General features: G+C 43.5%; 1 protein-coding gene and 1 pseudogene across 1 annotated transcript in view; one reads left to right on the top strand and one right to left on the bottom strand.

The window, feature by feature from the left end:
* Positions 1–616: 616 nt before the first annotated feature.
* LOC126189827 (U6 spliceosomal RNA) lies at positions 617–710 on the bottom strand (annotated as a pseudogene).
* Positions 711–3,393: 2,683 nt separating this feature from the next.
* LOC126187737 (juvenile hormone acid O-methyltransferase-like) overlaps positions 3,394–20,143 on the top strand; it is a 127,392-nt gene continuing 110,642 nt past the window's right edge. The window contains exon 1 of the mRNA XM_049928987.1: positions 3,394–3,424. The gene's annotated coding sequence lies outside the window, so the exon portion shown is untranslated. The remainder of the gene's footprint in view (positions 3,425–20,143) is intronic.

Raw genomic sequence — 20,143 nt, forward strand, 5'->3', positions numbered from 1 at the left:
TCTTAATACGAGCACTTCGTTCTTGATCGTCCACTCTTATTATTCCCTCTTGGTTGTTGTACATATTGTATATGACCCGTCTCTCCCTATAGCTTATCCCTACTTTTTTCAGAATCTCGAACAGCTTGCACCATTTTATATTGTCGAACGCTTTTTCCAGGTCGACAAATCCTATGAAAGTGTCTTGATTTTTCTTTAGCCTTGCTTCCATTATTAGCCGTAACGTCAGAATTGCCTCTCTCGTCCCTTTATTTTTCCTAAAGCTGAACTGATCGTCACCTAGCGCATTCTCAATTTTCTTTTCCATTCTTCTGTATATTATTCTTGTAAGCAGCTTCGATGCATGAGCTGTTAAGCTGATTGTGCGATAATTATCGCACTTGTCAGCTCTTGCCGTCTTCGGAATTGTGTGGATGATGCTTTTCCGAAAGTCAGATGGTATATCGCCAGACTCATATATTCTACACACCAACGTGAATAGTCGTTTTGTTGCCACCTTCCCCAATGATTTTAGAAATTCTGATGGAATGTTATCTATCCCTTCTGCCTTATTTGACCGTAAGTCCTCCAAAGCTCTTTTAAATTCCGATTCTAATACTAGATCCCCTATCTCTTCTAAATCGACTCCTGTTTCTTCTTCTATCACAGGGGCCATGCTAATCTTCTCTGTATCGTTCCAATTTTAGTATATGTACCGCCGAAGCGAGTACTCCTCTAGACCACGGGTACCTCTTGGGACTAACTAGCGATGAAGTATGCGTATGCGGAGAAACTGGGACACCAGAACATGTCACACTGCTGTGCATCACGCTAGCACAAGTGATACCTATACAGAACGACAATGACATCGCCAGAATAATACGTAATCCCGATGACTGGAACAAAATAAATAGCGTAGCCGATATTGTACCGAACACTCTGCACCAAGAATACAAGCGCCAAACCCCATATGGAAGGAGGCGTAGACAAGCACAAACAACACAACAAGCCACATGGGAGGACGCAAACACGACCACAGATTCCGAAAACGAAGAAGGAACGCTAAGTGAACATGACTCGGAAGGGATCAACATATAAGGGACCAAAACCAACAGTGTATGACACTGCATGCCACAACACAGTCACAAACAACACAACAATCATAAAACAAATAAACACTGGCACCGCATACTAAGACTGTAGTAATAAGGCAATGTCACTTGGGAGGAGAAGGCTCGAAGAACTTTTATTCCGAGGCTCCTCCTCACCAATGGCATCCTGCATAGTGTTTAAAATACACTACACACAAGCAGTCATGTACTGCTCGGTTATTGTGTGCAGACAGAACTATATTCTCTTCTCTATTCAAAGCTATAATCAATGAATTTCATATATCAGAAATGTATTAAGTTATTTAAGGAATAATGATTTCAATTAGCAATGAACTATATTCTATTTCAACTAACAAGTTACAGACATAAGTGTATTTCTCATGTGAAGCTAAAATTCATGTATTCCATGTATGAAGTGCTCAATCAGCATTTAATCTGTATAATATGTGTAAACTTACATTAGCGCAAACCATATCAGATGAGAATAGCTCAAGGTTGTACCGAGACCTTCTCATCTGAAATAGATAGAAATAGGCCATTACTAACCAACATGCTACTTACTTGTTAGACTGTATTACTCATCCAAATACAGCATATCACTTCCCTCTATACACTACAAATTATTCTTAACTACTCTCATTGTGTTACGTTTTTTATTTTTTTTTTTCTTTGACATTCGCATTGTATAAATTGAATGATATACTAATGAGGTAAGTAGTAACAAATTATATGGAATCTTTTTAACAATTGTTAAGTATTCAATTCGCTGTAACCTCAGAGAAATCTTTAAACATTATGTTCTTTATATTATTTAAAAAAGCATTAACAACTGTATATCAATAAGACTGTGACAATGAGAAGTCTTTGCTATTAGATTCAGAAGCATCCGACCCACCTTTCATTACAAGGCGGTGGCTTACTCTGTACTGTTAATGAAATAAATAAATAAATAAATAAATAAATAAATAATAAAGTTCCAGACCTGCAGGACTTGTTGGGCTGTCCGGCGTTTAGGAGCATCCCAGGTGAACGTCCCCCTTCCCGCCACCCCCCCCCCCCACTCCACCCAACCAACTGATCCATGTGTAGTGCTCGTGCCAACCGCGCAACAAAATGTTCATCTTTTGTCACTGCAGGCAGGATTAAATGGTTTCTAACATACATACGAGGCAGGTAAAACTTTAAAGACAGCGGGTACGGAGAGAGTTTAAGGGGCCTCGTCGTGTGAGGAGTGTAGCAATCGAGACGCAAGAAATGAACCATTTGAACGTCCAGTCTATATCTAGTCCTCTGCTACGAAGAGCAAAGTGTGGTACACTTTTTACAAAATGGTTCAAATGGCTCTGAGCACTATGGGACTCAACTGCTGAGGTCATTAGTCCCCTAGAATTTAGAACTAGTTAAACCTAACTAACCTAAGGACATCACACACATCCATGCCCGAGGCAGGATTCGAACCTGCGACCGTAGCGGTCTCGCGGTGCCAGACTGCAGCGCCTAGAACCGCACGGCCACTTCGGCCGGCACACTTTTTACTGTTCTGTCGACTACTAAATGCTTCATTTCTTTTGTATCTGTTGTTGTTTTTATTAGGTGATGTACACCACCAGCATGTGTCGTTTTTCTTAAATTTACAGGACATCTTTTATGCTGTTTACATAAATAAATTACGTTTATATGAACGCCGTTTGTTTTATTTATTTTGCTTCACCACGATGTATTTCCTCAGTCAACTACCAATCACGTTGCAGGGTACAGGAATTATTTTAGTTAATAACTGTGGCGATACTACGATACTGAATTGGTTGGTGGTCTTCTAAACTTCTGCCAGAGGCTAGAAGCGGTAATGTAGTTAACAGACATTCCTCGCAGCTTACAGCCACGAGAGAGGCTGTAATTGTTTTAGTTAACATTCGTTTGATGATGTTCAGCAACTCCGAAATGCATGATTCATCAATTCTTAGATAATTACGAAAAATCGTCAGCTCCAAGCCGCATAAGTAATAGAACGTCGGCGAATTTCTTCCAGTGCTTTAGCCCCTTCTCTGCTCACAGCTTTCTCTCGGCTTTTTTGGCCTTGTTACAGCCAATGCAAACCCAGTTTTTGTTTCTTTGTAAAAAGAAACATGATCTCGTAGCACATAAACTCAATGACCTTACAAACAACTCACAACGACAGGGCGGCGCTGCAATCGCTTAGTGGAGTCGGTCGTGTCACGTGAAGGTGATACTGGTCGACCCGGCCGATAAATTGGCTCAACCTTGAGTAGGTTTAAGCGCGCCAGCAGATTGTCCCAGTACACGGAGCGTACAGTCGTCTGAGCGCCTGGGCTGTGAGTACATACGACTCTTCTGCTGAAAATTCCCACTAGTTAGTAACAAAAAGTATCAGAGCGGGTATTTCTGAATTCCGGAAGGAAATTGACACATTCTCTTTCAGGAAAGTTATAGGAACTGTTTTGCGTCTCGATTCAGATGTATTTCACTTAAAAATCTTGGGCGATAAATGACGTAGTTTGAGTTTTATTCAGTCTCAACCATGACAACGTCCTATCAGTATCCGTTATGGCTAGCTTTCAACTCTTTGATCTGATCTTATATGCGAATCTATTTTATTGCGCGGTGTGCATAATGGTTAACTGATAGTGTAGTAGTTTTCGGTCAATAACGGAAAAACCTGTCCTTTATGTGTTATCGCCGGCCACGGTAGCCGAGCGGTTCTAGGCGCTTCAGTCCGGAACCGCGCTGCTGCTACGGTCGCAGGTTCGAATCCTGCCTCGGGCATGGATGTGTGTTACGTCCATAGGTTAGTTAGGTTTAAGTAGTTCTAAGTTCTAGGGGGCTGATGACCTCTGATGTTAAGTCCCATAGTGCTCAGAGCCATTTGAACCATTTTTATGTGTTATCTTTAAGTGATGTTTAAAGTGTGAGAGATTCATTCCAGCGTCGTTGATTGCGAGAAGTAGTCATATCCAGCGACATTCTGTAGTAACTTTACGCGCTGTTTCTGAGCTGTTGAGATTCCAGTTGCTGTTCTAGGTCAAGAGTTGTACCAGTTCCCGATCGAAAGTATTCTAATAATATCGTGTGAACCCCTGCGTATGGGAAGAATTTTACCTCATCAAGGAATTATCGATGTCGACTTGTATTGTCTACAGTTTGAACTGTTTCGAACAGCTGTCAAATGTTCCGGCAATAAGCATGGACCCATCGTTAGCTTTCAAAAATCTATTATCTTCACTTAATTTCAAAATTTTTTCACTCAGTTGAACCTCCGAACTATAGCCAGATTTCTAGGTTGTACCAACAGCTCCTCTAAACAGTGGTCTTGGAATTCTCAATATCTGGCACATTTGCGACTTTAAATTCTTTTAAAAAAATTGAAAACCTGCAGTTTCTTTACGTGTACTCTCTTCCTAAAGTTATACATTCGTTTTTCAATGTGCGCATCTTTTTAGTCAGGTGGACAAGGAAGATTGCTGTTTAGCTACGATTCCGCTATTCGAAATTTTTGAAAGGCCCTCGGCATTTATTCCGTACGGAAATCCCACACAACCAGTTCGCATACATAGTCACCACAGTCCATGTGCGATGACTGTCCTTCAACAGTTTCGTTGTTACTTCTTTACATTACTACAAACCAGTAGCACTCAAGTAGCTTACGAAACAGCACGGAAACGAAGGCTGTCGGCGGGAGCACTGCTGACTTACGATGACAAATAGGGTTGCCACATTAAATTGACCTGAACATTGCTTGGCGAAATAGTTTTCTGAGCTGAAGGTGAACACAACAACACTCTTGGTGACAACTAAAAATTAAACTTATTATTGCTAGCGAAGGCTTTCAGCAAATTTTTGTTACCTTTAAATTTTTGGTAAAAGTCGTTGCAGGCTGCAAACTTCAAATTACAACGAATACATAATTCTTTAACTACATCGATACTTAATTTGTTTCTAGCGTCAGACCATAAGTATGTCATGCGACAGAAGACTTTTATACGCATTGTTGCATGGAACCACCATTATCCTTCCGGTAATTTGTATGTTAGGCGTTTCTTCTCCGTTAAAAGCGTTTACCATGAAAAGAAGTTGGACTAAAGACTTGACTTTAGAACAATTACAAAGTCAAGCTTTTATATCCACCAAAGTTTGACTTGGTGTACAGAGCTTCGTATAAACACACTCTGGTTTATACACTCGCCGCCTTTCATATATGATCGTTATTCCCACATCGACTAACAGAAAATTTGAAAAGGTGGGTTTTCGTAGTCAAACCAGTGTATATGTTCAGCTATGAGAGCTTCATTTTTGAATTTATTTTGCTCAGCCCCATTTGGTTTTCACATTCCTCCCTTAACTTCTACTGCGAAGAAACAATTTTTTTACGTGATCTACTCTCTTTCAATGTGACCATAAGATATAATTCTACAAAATGTATGTAGTTGGGTTCCAGAAATTTAATACGTTTACAAAATTTAGTTAACTACCTACAAAATAAAAGTAGCAGTCCAGTTCGTTCACTAGCAACAAAAGATCAGATAAGCTTCCTGCACTCTTGCAGGAAATACCCTTTGACTGCTTTCCAATCAAGCAAAAGCCTTTCCACAGCTGGCTCTAAAGATGCTGACCTAACTGTTGCATGGCGAAATACGGCACGACTATCTTAAAGGCAAAGCCTTAAGCACTTCCACTCTTTTAGCACTGACAGAAAATTCACCAAAAACATTCCAACGAGACTTTCAATATTAAGGCAATTTCATGCAGTGTTTTGCAGGATAACAGCAGTAAGCTTTAACGATATTTAGGATGAGATTTTGTAGCTTCTGAAACACCAAGCAAGTGTGACTACACTTGACAGAGTTAGCACATTGAACTTCCATTTTATAATACGGAATCTAAATTTTTTGCCAGTCAGGAAACGTAACTGTATTCATGTCTTAGCGAGTGACAGATTTTAATGAGTTGAACTTCACCTATTTTCTCTTTAAAATCTTCAGAAGGTGGAACAAGAAATTTTCTGATGCTGCCTGAATCATTTTTAGTAGTAACGGTAAAAGACGTTTCTTACCATTACTGTGTTGAATAAGAGCTTTCACCCCATCATTCTTCACACTAAAGATGAACAAACCGTACATCTGACCTGGTGTTCGCCATCTACTTAACTATTCCAACTGGAAAATCATGTCGGGGCATTTCCCTTTTTTATCCTCCCGTATCATTAACGTCGATTTTGGAATGTCTACTGTGTTCGAAAGTTACGAATTACCTCGAAAAAAACGATAGACAACCGACACGGATTCAGAAAATACCGTTCTTGTGAAACACAGCTAGCTCTTTATTCTTTCCAAGTAATCAGTGCTATTGACATAGGATGTTACATTGATTCCATATTTTTTAGATCCCCAGAAGACTTGGCAACGTTCCTCACAAGCGACTTCTAATCAAACCTTCAGTCGTGAGGCTGGATTAGTGAGCTGTCAGAAAGGTCACAGATAGTTCTTCACAGAAAGTCGAGTAAAACAGAAATAATATCTGGCGTTCCCCAAGAAAGTGTTATAGGCCCTCTGTTGTTCGTGATCTGAATAAACGATTTAGGAGACAATCTGAGCATCCATCTTTGTTTTCAGACGATGCTGTCGTTTACCGTCTTGTAAAGTCACCAGCTGATCAAAATAAATTGCAAAATGATTTAGACAAGATTTCTGCGCCATGCAAAAAGTGGCAGTTGACTCAAAATAATGAAAAGTAAGATGTCCTTGACATTAACACTAAAAGGAATCCGCTAAATTTCGTTTACACGATAAATCTCGCACACCTAAAGGCTGTAAATTCTACTAAATACTTAAGGATGAAAATTACAAATAAGCTAAAATGGAACGATCACACTGATATTGTTGTGGGGAGAGCAAACCAAAGACGCGATTTATTGGCAGAACTCAGAAAATGTATTAGGTCTACGAAAGAGATTTCTTACACTGTGTGTCCATCTCCTTCTGGAGTACTGCTGTGCGGTTGGGATCCGCATGACGTAGGGTTGAGGAAGGATTTCGAAAAAGTTCAAAAGAGGACAAATCGTTCTGTATTATCGCGAAGTGCGGAAGTGTGTGCCACAGACAACACACGAATTACGGTGGCAGTCTTTAAAACAAATACGTTGTCACGGCGGTAGGACCTTCACATGAAATTTCGATGTTACTTTCTCCTCAGAATGTGGACATATTTTGTTTGCGCCCTCGTACATAAGGAGAAACGGTCATCATAATAAAAGAAGAGAAATCGGAGGTCGCACAGTGCATGGGGGCTTAATTAAATAATCTTGCAAATAATAGTAGCTGACTGTCCTGTTACGCAGTCTCGTAAACGGTTGGCCCTGACCAGTATTTGTACGCAATCTGACTGCATAGAACAACAACAAAGAATGTAAGAAAATTTCCGCTAACACAATTAATTAATTAAGTCCCCAGCAACTATAAAAACCTACGAAACAACAAACACAAGTGTAGCTATTCTGTGTGTGGAAGTGTGACTCAACGTACACATCTGGCACGGTTCTTCATCATCTCAGTAGAAGCAGTCCATCAGTGGCACCCAGCAATGTTGAGCAGGTGCAGACAGCAACAAGTGACATCATTTCAGTATAAGCAGTTCCACTAGTGACACCCAGTAATGTTGAACAGGTGCAGACACAGTCCATAATATTCACTATCACTAATCACACAGTTCATCAGCAGAAATTAAACATTTCTAAGTGTCCCACATCAATGTTGAACAGGTGCAGGTGTGAACAACAGTTTGAATGCACACACAATTGATTTTACAAAATTATTCTCATTGCTCTTACACTAAACATACAAATTATAATAAACACACAAATGATATCAGATAATTGTCATATTAACTATTACAAATGCACAAATATCAGTAAATCTATAATATTTATGGGTGTCAGTGCAAGCCACAACAAACAAGTAAAATAATATTCAGGAAATAGGTCGGTACCAATTATTTGGGATTAGGAAAGGAAAACACACAAAACACACTCACTCATTTTTCATCCACATTAAGTACTACTGTGTAATTGAATAGTGTTAACTGTGTAAATGCAATTCTGTCCAAAATTTGATGTTCATCATGTGTATCAAGTAGTAGCGGCAGCAATGTATAACAGTCAATAATAGTCAACGTCATAGTCATCATGTCAAGACCAATGTTTGCCAAGCTAAATCAAAATGTACGGTTTCTGAACAACTGTCAGTGTGCCAAGATATGCAAATGCTTCCTCTCTCAAAAAAAAAGTATATACTGCTTATTGATTTAACAAAGTGTGTGTGTAGCCAATCTTCTTTCTACTTGAGTGTTCTAGTCTGCCAATTTCATCTTCTTGTTCCATATAAACCAACAAAAAAAAAATATGCTCCTCACTTACTTTACCTCTTATCCACCAAAACTCCAATAATCATCAGCATCACATAATCTTAATACTTCAATAATACCTCTTACGTCGATACATATAAAACTTGTCATCAATATCATTTACCTTACCTCTTGTCCACCAAAACTCCAATAATCATCAACTTCACACAATCTCAGTACCTCAATAATACCTCTTCAATACGTCGATACATATAAACCTTATTACCAATATCATTTCACTTCCATAACAACTCTTTCCTCTAGTCAGTCTCCTCGAACAAGTACAGATAAAATACTAGTGCAAACTTCAATTCATCATCCCATACAATTCGAAGACACAATGTCCACACTCAACCTCTGTGTAATCCATCCGAGCCAAATCTTCTATTCATTATGAATTATAAAATACATTTTGGTTACCTTGTCCATCATTAAATAAAAGAAATGCATACATGACTTCTAACAGACTTTAGTTCGAAGAACTCTTAGTAAATAAGTACGATTACGGAGTGTGAATGATCATAATATTTCAGTGTGTACACCACTTCAAGAATCATGGCAGAAGCAAACATGTGGAGTATTTTTTGTGTCAAGTGTCACTTGCTATTTCAATTGCTCACGAAGAATGTAGTGTAATAACTGTCAATGGTCTAAACCTAGTGTTGGTATGTCATGTCGTTAGCTTCCTTCCAATTAGCATAAATTTATACAGCTTCCATAAAACCTCCAGCTCATGGCAGTTCATTTTCTTATCTTAAAATATAAATCACTGAGCGTAAGCAAAACATGCAATAGCGAGTAAATATACCAGTAGAGAACACAATGTCAACAAATGGATGTAGCACAATCCCTACAACGAGGCTCTGCCAAGCGAACAATCTATAATTAATACCATAGTGTGACCTAAACTCCATGCTCGTACACCGTATATCAGCATTTCTATATTAAAGAGTAGTTATGACAACAAAACATAAATGCTTAAATGTGCAATCCATACGCAAAGCAGCAAATATATATCTTACATAATAACAGGTCATTAGCATCATATCAGCATAATAAATAAATGTTCATATGTAATCTTAATAAGTAAACATGAAGGCGCAAGCAGATAAATCACAAAGTATAACTTACGTACATAACCATATCAGCACAACTAATCAGGTGACAATTATAATTTAAATAAATAAGCACAGCAGACACATAATTAAAAAAGTGACATCATTGAAAAAGCAGTGCAGCCAAGCGATGCATACCATACGCAAGTAACAACCCTGTTCATTAACCCTAGCATTACCAACGGGGGGGGCCTCGTAGGCCCACTGACTCAGTTTTTCTATGTTGTATCCACACCCATTGATATATGAACTTGAAAGCAAAGGTAATTGTTCGTTATTGAATGTACTATTGAGTCATTACAGAATTTCGGAATAAAAATGTAATTAAAATTCATTTACTTGATTTAATTCTCTATGGGCCTTAGAAGCCCACCCGTTGGTAATAGCAAGGAAAGATTTACGAGGTTGAGTCTCTCGTTTCAAATTCTTACCATGAAACGAATTTTGGCATTGTTGCCTTCAGACATATTATTATGAAGCGGACCATTGTTATTTTCAGTGTTTCTGCTGCTGTTGAACCAGCAACATGAGTAGACATCGTTTACGTGATAGTTCTATTGAAAGAGTGCTAGAAGAAGTTTTGAACGAATCAGATTTAGAGGAAAGTGAAGTGGATGATGATGTGGAAGAAATTAGAACAGATTCATCGTCTGAGAATGAAGATGAGGTTGAAGCCAATCCACCAGATGATAATGATACGGAATGTGATAAATTCATTGCAAAAAGTGGACGAGAGTATATTACGAAGCCATCTCGACAATATCGGCGTTCTGTACAAAATATAGTGCGAGAAAGAATGGGGCTAGGACAACAAGGAAGAATTGCGTCTCCGAAAGAGGCTATAGAGCTCTTTTTTACACCTCAAATTATGAATCTAATAAAACTACACTCAAATGAAGAGGCTTATCGACTAGGTATTCAGCACACAGATGAAGATGAGGTATTTTGTTATATAGGACTCTTGCTAATCATGGGTTCAAATCATGACAATAAGATACCTGTCCAAGATTTATGGTCTTTGCTTCAGGGCCGACAAGTGTACTATGGATCAATGAGTCGGACCCGATTTTTCGAATTGACTAAAATATTGAGGTTTGATGATAAGAACACAAGAGAAATTCGTCGCCAGACTGACAAGTTTGCTCCAATGAGGGAAATTTTTGAAAGCTTCAATTCTTCACTTCCATTGTATTTCATTCCTGGTCTACATACAACAGTGGATGAGATGTTGTCTTTGCTCCGTGGTCGCTGTCCATTCAAGGTGTTTCTAAAAGAAAAACCTGGAAAATACGGCATTCTAATTCGAATGCTGTCTGATTCTGAGACTAGATATGTGATCAGCATGGACATCTATACAGGCAAGTCAGGAAATACACAGCATTCAAATGGACCGATGGAAATTGTAAAGAGACTAATAAAACCTATTGAAAAATCAGGCCGTAATGTTACCACAGATCGGTACTATACTTCAGTGGAGCTTGCTGAGACTCTATGGAATGATTTTCACCTCACACTTGTTGGCACCCTGCAGTCTAACAGACGACACATACCTGAAGAGCTGAAGACTACAACTGGCCGCAGTTTACACTCTTCCATCTTTGCTTATACTGACCCTCAGACACAGACGCCACCAGTTACTCTTGCATCAACGCTAGTCCGCGAGAAGCCAAAACGACTGCTGTTGATGCTTTCAACTTATCACTCAGAAGGGGTGTTGAATGAAGACTCAAAAAAGACTAACATAAATCTTTTTTATAATTCTACAAAGGGAGGCGTGGACACCATAGACCAGATGGCAAGACACTACAGCACAAAGAGAGAAACAAGAAGATGGCCTTTGTCCCTCTTCTACACACTCATTGACATAGCAGCAATAAATGCATATTCACTCTTCCTCCTCAACTTTCCGAATTGGAAAAAGAATTTGCTAAACCGCAGAAGAGTTTTTATCACTAACTTAAGTCTCGAACTAATAAGATCTCAAGTAGATAAACGGGCACAAAATTTGTATGGACTTCAGAAGCCAGTAATAATGGCAATGGAAAGCATCACACAACGGAAGCTCAGCTGCTCTGTAGAACCATCATCTTCAACAGCAGAACCAGGAACACGTGGACGGTGCCACCTATGCTGCCAAGAAGCTGCATCTAAAAAGATCAAGTACAACAAGCTGGGAAAGTCAACTGTTACCTGCTCTCAGTGCCACAAACACGTCTGTGGGAAACACTGCAGGAAGACAGTGTTGTGTGAAAAATGCGTTGCAGAATGAGACAGTAAATTTTGTTTGCTTCATGTAGTGTATCGAATTAAAAAAGTCGTTTTTATAAGGAAACACTATTTTGAAACATTATTCCAAAAAATAGATAAACTGAATCTCGTGATTTGTTCATTTTATTCCTATTATAATAACATCTTTTATTATCCAGTATACAAAAACAATGTCTAAGCATTTTGAATTGTTATTAGAGGTATCAGAAGTAAATAAACTTGATTTATGATAAAATAAATTGTGGTATTCTTTATGGGCCTTTGAAGCCCCCCCGTTGGTATTACATGTAACAAAAAATACGTTGGTAATGCTAGGGTTAATCAATCATTGTCAAAATCAGTAAATGTACACAAGCACGTCGCTTCACAAGTAAATTCATAGAACATGAAATTTAGCACAAAGTATGATCATGTAATCGGGAGCAGCAAATTACGTCTAAAGTACGTACCTAAGTGGAAATATGTTACCTGAAAAATAAACTCAATTAATAGTTACCTTTTTAGTTTATTAGTATCTTCTTCGAAATTACATTCTTCTTGAAAATTTCTCAATAGCAAGTCCTCTTAACGTCGGACACACACAGAATTTACCTGAAGTTCTTAAATATTTTATACAACCGTATCCTGAAAAATACTGAACGTTAATAACATAATTTATCCCCCCCTGCGGGTCCGGGGTAAGAATAGGCCCGAGGTATTCCTGCCTGTCGTACGAGGCGACTAAAAGGAGTTTCAACCGTTTCGGCCTTCCATGTGATGGTCCCCCTTGGGGTTTGACCTCCATTTTTCAAAATTCTACAGAAGTACGAGCCTTTTGGGGAAGGACACCTTACGTGGTGTACCACTGGTCCTAAGTGCACTAAGACCTTGGCACTCAGCATTGCACAGGCGTTGTAACCATACCCACTATTCCTCAAATTGGGCCTAAACGCCTTATGGGTTGTCCAAGTTCCGCCCATAGTGCGTCTCCATCTGCACCAGCGATCATGATGGACTTTCCATGGCACCAGAAATCCAGCACGGTAGCCAGCCCGTTGTGGTGGGGTCGTCATGTACCCTCTAGGTTGTAGCCCCCTGACAACACAGGGATCGTACTGCCGATACCTGAGCTGCACCCTCCCCACGTCGGCCAAGGAGTAGATGCCCGTCTCCTTGGGGCATCAGGACTCCCGGCAATGGTCATCCTGCCAGGTGGCCCTTGCTGCGGCTGGGTGGCACCCGTGGGGAGAGCCCCTGGTCGGAGTGGGTGGTATCGGGGCGGACGTTTCGCAGATGAAACGTCACCACGTATCAGGTCGCTCTGCGGCCGAGTCTTTCAAAAGAAAAGGTACCGTTTCTAGTTCTGGTTCTCCTGCCCTTTCCCCCTTGGCCACTCCATGGGAGGAGGGACAGGCCCGCTGGCTTGGAGCGAAGTACTTGCCCCGCTATTTGGTCTATTCTCGAACCGATGGGGGGACATTCGCCACCTCCAAGCCCATGTTCTTTGTTCAGCACATTGAGGACATCTTCGGGGAAATCGAGGCTCTCAGCAAGATGCGTTCAGGGTCCGTTCTTATCAAGACCACCTCCGCCACACAGTCGGCGGCGCTCCAGGCGTGCGACCGCCTAGGGGACATCCCAGTCTCCATTGTCCCACATCTGGCACTAAATAGGACACAGGGGGTTATTTTTCATCGTGACCTCCTGCTACAATCTGATGAGGAGCTCAGGGCCAACCTGGAGCGCCGAGGCGTGCATTTCGTCCGGCGAGTCCAGCGCGGCCCCAAAGACCGTCGCATCAACACCGGGGCCTTTATCCTCGCCTTCGAGGGGGACGTTCTCCCAGAGAAAGTAAAGGTGATGTGCTACCGGTGTGACGTGCGACGCTACGTCCCGCCTCCTATGCGCTGTTTTAGGTGTTTGCGCTTTGGGCACATGTTGTCACGGTGTGAGGCTGAGCCCCTTTGTGGCGATTGTGGACGTCCTCTTCGTGAGGAACATACATGCACCCAACCACCTCGGTGCGTTAATTGTCCTGGCGTCCACTTGCCTAGATCCTCAGACTGCCCCGCATATCAGAAGGAGAAGAAGATACAAGAAATCAAAACTTTGGATCAGCTGTCTTATTCTGAGGCCAGGAAGAAGTACGACCGCCTCCATCCCATGCCATTGACCACTTCGTTTGCCTCAGTTGTGTCCACTCCTTCCGCGGTATCCTCACCCCTATCCTGTCCCCCCTCCGCCTCCTCCGCCCATCAGGGGGCTCTGCCTCCGCCTCCCAAATCCCTCCCTTCCAAATCTTCCTCCCCCGTGGCCCCCACCCCCTCTGCCCCAGGGGCCACCCTTCCTCCTCCTTCTCCCCCCACGCCACCTGAGAAGCGATCTTCTTCTCAGGCGTCCATCAGGGAAACGTTCCGGACCCCAGCTTCCGAGGTCCGGCGTTCCAAAACGGACCCCGCGCGTGAGGACCTTCTTCGGGTCCAGCCCACCATCCCTGTGCCTCCTCGGCCTTCCAAGAAGGCCTCCAAGAAGAAGTCTCTATCCCCCTCTCCACCCCGGCGCGTTTCGTCTGACGCTCCATCCGTGAGTCGCTGCTCCCGGCCGTCCTCAGTTTCGCCGGGACGCTCTGCTGCCAGGTGCTCAGCTGGCCTTTCGTCGGCAAATGATGCTGCCCCTCCTACACAACCAGGGACAGCGGCCGCAGCTGGCGACGAGTCGATGGAACCGGATCCGCCTCCTGTCGGTTGTAGCGTTGTTCCCTTGCAACCTGACCCTCCGCGGCCGTCGAGGTGACCAGCTCTTCCCCCGTCTCGTTCCCCCGACTTTTTGACTAGCGATGGCGTTGTTTCATTGGAACATAAGAGGTATTCGATCTCATCAGGAGGAATTACAACTGCTCCTCCGCCTGCACTGTCCGCTCGCCCTTGGACTCCAGGAAACCAAGTTGCGCCCGACTGACTGTATTGCCTTTACCCACTATACCTCGGAGCGGTATGACCTCACCCCTGTGGACGGTATCCCAGCTCATGGTGGGGTCATGTTGCTCATTCGGGACGATGTCTATTACCATCCCATCCCATTGACCACCCCACTCCAAGCAATAGCTGTCCGCATTACTCTTTCTGCTTTTACTTTTTCAGTTTGTACCATCTACACTCCATCGTCGTCTGCTGTTAGTCGGGCTGACATGATGCACCTGATCGTTCAACTTCCCCCGCCGTTTTTATTGTTTGGCGACTTCAATGCCCATCATCCCCTTTGGGGCTCTCCTGCATCCTGTCAAAGAGGCTCACTCTTGGCAGATGTCTTCAACCATCTCAATCTTGTCTGCCTGAATACCGGCGCCCCAACTTTCCTCTCGGACTCTACTCATACCTACTCCCACTTGGACCTCTCGATCTGTTCTACCACTCTTCCCTGTCGGTTCGAGTGGTATGTCCTTTCTGACACCTATTCGAGCGACCACTTCCCATGTGTCGTTCGTCTCCTGCACCACACTCCATCCTCACGTCCTTCGAGCTGGAACATACTGAAAGCTGACTGGGGACTTTACTCATCCCTGGCGACCTTTCCGGACCACGATTTTCCCAGTTGTGACAGAAAAGTCGAATACCTCACGGCTGTTATCATCAATGCTGCCGAACGTTCCATTCCTCGTACTACTTCTTCTTCACGTCGCGTTTCCGTCCCCTGGTGGAACGAGGCTTGTAGGGACGCTATCCGTGCTCGACGACGTGCTTTACGCACCTTTCGCCGCCATCCTACGTTGGCGAATTGTATTGAATACAAACGACTCCGAGCGCAATGCCGTAGAGTCATCAAAGACAGCAAAAAAGCTTGTTGGGCCTCTTTCACCAGCTCCTTTAACAGTTTTACTCCCTCTTCCGTCGTTTGGGGTAGCCTGCACCGGTTGTCGGGCATTAAGGCCCACTCCTCGGTACCTGGCCTGACCTCAGGTAATGCGGTCCTTGTTGATCCTGTGGCTGTCTCCAACGCCTTTGGCCGCTTTTTCGAGGAGGTTTCAAGCTCCGCCCATTACCATCCTGCCTTCCTTCCCAGGAAAGAGGCAGAAGAGGCTCGGCGACCTTCCTTCCACTCGCTGAATCTGGAAACCTATAATGCCCCCTTTACTATGCGGGAACTCGAACGTGCACTTGCACTGTCCCGGTCCTCTGCTCCGGGGCCAGATGCCATTCACGTTCAGATGCTGGCACACCTTTCTCCGGCAGGCAAAAGCTTCCTTCTTCGTACTTACAATCGCGTCTGGACCGAAGGTCAAGTCCCCATGCGTTGGCGTGACGCCGTTGTTGTTCCTATACCCAAACCCGGGAAGGATAGACACCTTTCTTCTAGTTACAACCCCATTTCTCTTACAAGCTGTGTCTGTAAGGTGATGGAGCGCATGGTTAATGCTCGGTTAGTCTGGATTCTTGAATCTCGACGGCTACTTACTAATGTCCAATGCGGCTTTCGTCGCCGCCGCTCCGCTGTTGACCACCTTGTGACCTTGTCGACATTCATCATGAACAACTTTTTGCGAAGGCGCAAAACGGTAGCCGTGTTCTTCGACTTGGAGAAGGCTTATGATACCTGTTGGAGAGGAGGTATCCTCCGCACTATGCACAGGTGGGGCCTACGCGGTCGCCTGCCCCTTTTTATTGATTCCTTTTTAACGGATCGAAAGTTTAGGGTACGTGTGGGTTCCGTATTGTCCGACGTCTTCCTCCAGGAGAACGGAGTGCCTCAGGGCTCCGTCTTGAGCGTGGCCCTTTTTGCCATCGCGATCAATCCAATTATGGATTGCATTCCACCTAATGTCTCAGGCTCTCTCTTTGTCGATGACTTCGCGATCTACTGCAGTGCCCAGAGAACATGCCTCCTGGAGCGCTGCCTTCAGCGTTGTCTAGACAGCCTCTACTCATGGAGCGTGGCAAATGGCTTCCGGTTCTCTGAAGAAAAGACGGTTTGTATCAACTTTTGGCGATATAAAGCGTTCCTTCCGCCATCCTCGGTCCCATTGTTCTCCCATTCGTGGACACAACTAAGTTTCTAGGGCTCACGTTGGACAGGAAACTGTGTTGGTCTCCACATGTGTCTTATTTGGCGGCCCGTTGTACACGTTCCCTTATTGTCCTCAGAGTTCTTAGCGGTTCATCTTGGGGAGCGGATCGCACTGTCCTGCTTCGCTTGTATCGGTCCATAGTCCGATCGAAGCTGGATTATGGGAGCTTCGTCTACTCGTCCGCTCGGCCGTCCCTCTTACGCCGGCTCAACTCCATCCACCATCGGGGGATACGTCTTGCGATCGGAGCCTTCTACACTAGTCCTGTCGAGAGTCTTTATGCTGAAGCTGCCGAGTTACCGTTGACCTACTGGCGCGACGTACTGCTGTGTCGGTATGCCTGCCGGCTGTCGTCTATGCCCGACCACCCCTCTTACCAGTACTTCTTCGCCGATTCTCTCGACCGTCAGTACGGGTTGTATGTGTCTGCCCTGCTGCCCCCCGGAGTCTGCTTCCGTCGCCTGCTTCGACAATTGGATTTTTCCCTCCCTACCACCTTCAGAGAGGGTGAGAGCCTGACACCACCTTGGCTCCAGGCTCCGGTTCATATTTATCTCGACCTCACCTCACTCCCGAAGGAGGGTACTCCGGCTGCAGTGTATTGCTCACGGTTTGTCGAACTTCGTGCTCGACTTGCCGGTCACACCTTTATTTACACCGATGGCTCCAAAACTGACGATGGTGTCGGCTGTGCCTTTGTCGTCGGGGCCGCCACCTTTAAATACCGGCTCCTCGACCATTGTTCCAGGTTTACGGCCGAGCTTTTTGCTCTCCATCAGGCCGTTCAGTATGCCCGCCGCCACCGCCATTCATCATATGTACTCTGCTCTGACTCACTCAGTGCTCTTCAGAGCCTAGGAGCTCCCTATCCCGTCCATCCCTTGATTCAACGGATACAGCAGTCCCTCCATTCTTTCGCTGATAATGGTGGTTCTGTCAGCTTTCTGTGGGTTCCCGGACATGTAGGAGTGCCTGGGAATGAGGCTGCGGATGCTGCAGCCAAGGCTGCAGTCCTCCTGCCTCGGCCAGCCTCCCATTGTGTCCCGTCATCCGACGTTCGTGGAGATGTATGTAAGAGGCTTGTGTCGTTGTGGTGGGATGCTTGGTCATCCCTCCAAGGAAACAAGCTCCGGGCAGTAAAACCGCTCCCAACTGCTTGGACAACATCCTCCCGACCATCTCGGCGCGAGGAGATCCTTCTGACCAGGTTGCGGATTGGGCATTGCCGGTTTAGCCACCGCTACCTGCTCTCCGGTGACCCAGCCCCACAGTGCCCTTGTGGTCAGGCATTAGCAGTGCGCCATGTTTTATTGTCGTGTCCCTGTTTTAGTCAATTTCGTGTTGTCCTGTCCCTGCCATCTACTTTACCGGATGTTTTAGCTGATGACGCTCGAGCAGCTGCTCGTATTCTGCGTTTTATAACTTTAACTGGCTTGTCCAAAGACATTTAATCTTTTTACTTATTTTGTCTGCATCTTTGTCAGGTCCTTCTGGTGTCCCCTCCATCCCCTTGAGTTTTACCAGATTCCATGTGCTCTAACAACAGTGACTGGGCGCTAATGACCTCAATAGTTGAGCGCCCTTAAACCCAACCAAAAAACATAATTTATCAAGTCACTATAGCTTTATACTGAATTTAATCGGAGAAATTAGACTGTGTATTTGTTTACGGCTGTCAGTGCATTCACACTGAGCGCTCGATCAGCTGTAGGCGCGTGACGTAGGAAGTAATTGTTTGCGGTCAACGACTGCCTTGTGCGGCGCGCAGACTTGACTGTTGCTTTGAGTATGTGCCGCCGCCATAACACAGCGCGGTATCCTTGTATTCTCTGCATGTTTACGTATAACTGTTGGTTTCTCGAAAGTATGTCATTCCACAAAAATTTTAACGTTCGATATATGATGTGTTCCCTTAGAGCGTCGAGATTTAAGAGTTTCTACTTCGACAGTGTTATCATGAATAATTTTGCGAATCCTATATGGACCATTATAAAGCAGAAAAAATTTGTGACACTAGCCTTTTCCTTTGTGAGACAAACGATTAGACTTAATTAACACCTTTTGACCAACTGACAAGGTTTTTTAAACGAACAGGACACTTAGCTGAGTTCTCTCTTCTAGCAGCCGCAGATGCAATATTTTGCAAAGCCAGGTTCACAACTTCAGAATGCCGCAGTCTCTGTGTAGGCGGAAAAGGAACGATTTCAGAAATACGATTTGTCGGTGCTTTGTTTTTTAATATCAGTATAGGCGGTAAAGAAGTTGAGTCATTAGGAAGTTCATTCAGAATGTTTTGAAAAATATGAAGATACTGATCCCACGTTCTGTGATTCTGATGACAATAAAGACGACACAATTTATTGATTTCCTTCATCCATCTCTCTGAAGCGTTAGATTGAGGGTGAATGAAAATTGGTTTAATCTTACGACGCCGTAGAGTACGAAGCCAAATTTTAGAACGAAACTGTGATCCATTATCTGATATAACCTTATCAACATGACCCACTTCTTTAAGAAAATGTTTGATGAAAGCATTAGATAATGAACGAGCTGTTGCTTTGCGTAAAGGTGTAAAACACACATATTTTGATGTCAGTTCCACTGCTACGAAAATGTACGCAAAACCATTAGTAGAACGAACCACTGGACCGAACAAATCGACTGCAGCCATGTCCTTTAATTTCGCTGGAATGACAGGAAACAACGGTGCTCTGTGAGAAATAGTTGGCGGCTTAGCCTTTTGACGTAATTTGCATTTGGCAAGAACAGATCGAATACGTTTTTCCATTTTACTGAAGTAGCAATTTTCTCGTAATTTATGAAAGCATTTTCGGGGACCAAAGTGTGCATAACTGAAATGTGTGTACCAAATCAATTTATTGACCCACTCATCAGGAATACAAACTAACCAAACAGAGTTTTCAACCGATTTTCGTTTAAAAAGAATATCATTGCGAACTAAATAATGCTGTCTAATCGCTACGCTTTCCTTTCTCCTCCACTTCTCCTTAACGTCCTTCCAGATTGGATCCTTATTTTGCTCCTTAGCGATGTCCTGGAGCGAAGAGGGAATAAAATTCTCAAACGCAACACCTTGAATATACATCAAACAATAATTGTTTTCTTTGCAGTCCTCTTTGGCACTTTGTTTCAAACCCATAGGTGCACGTGATAAAGCATCAGCAATAATATTTGAAGATCCCTGTATGTAACAA

Source organism: Schistocerca cancellata, chromosome 5, assembly GCF_023864275.1.
Source record: "Schistocerca cancellata isolate TAMUIC-IGC-003103 chromosome 5, iqSchCanc2.1, whole genome shotgun sequence".
NCBI lineage: Eukaryota > Metazoa > Arthropoda > Insecta > Orthoptera > Acrididae > Schistocerca > Schistocerca cancellata.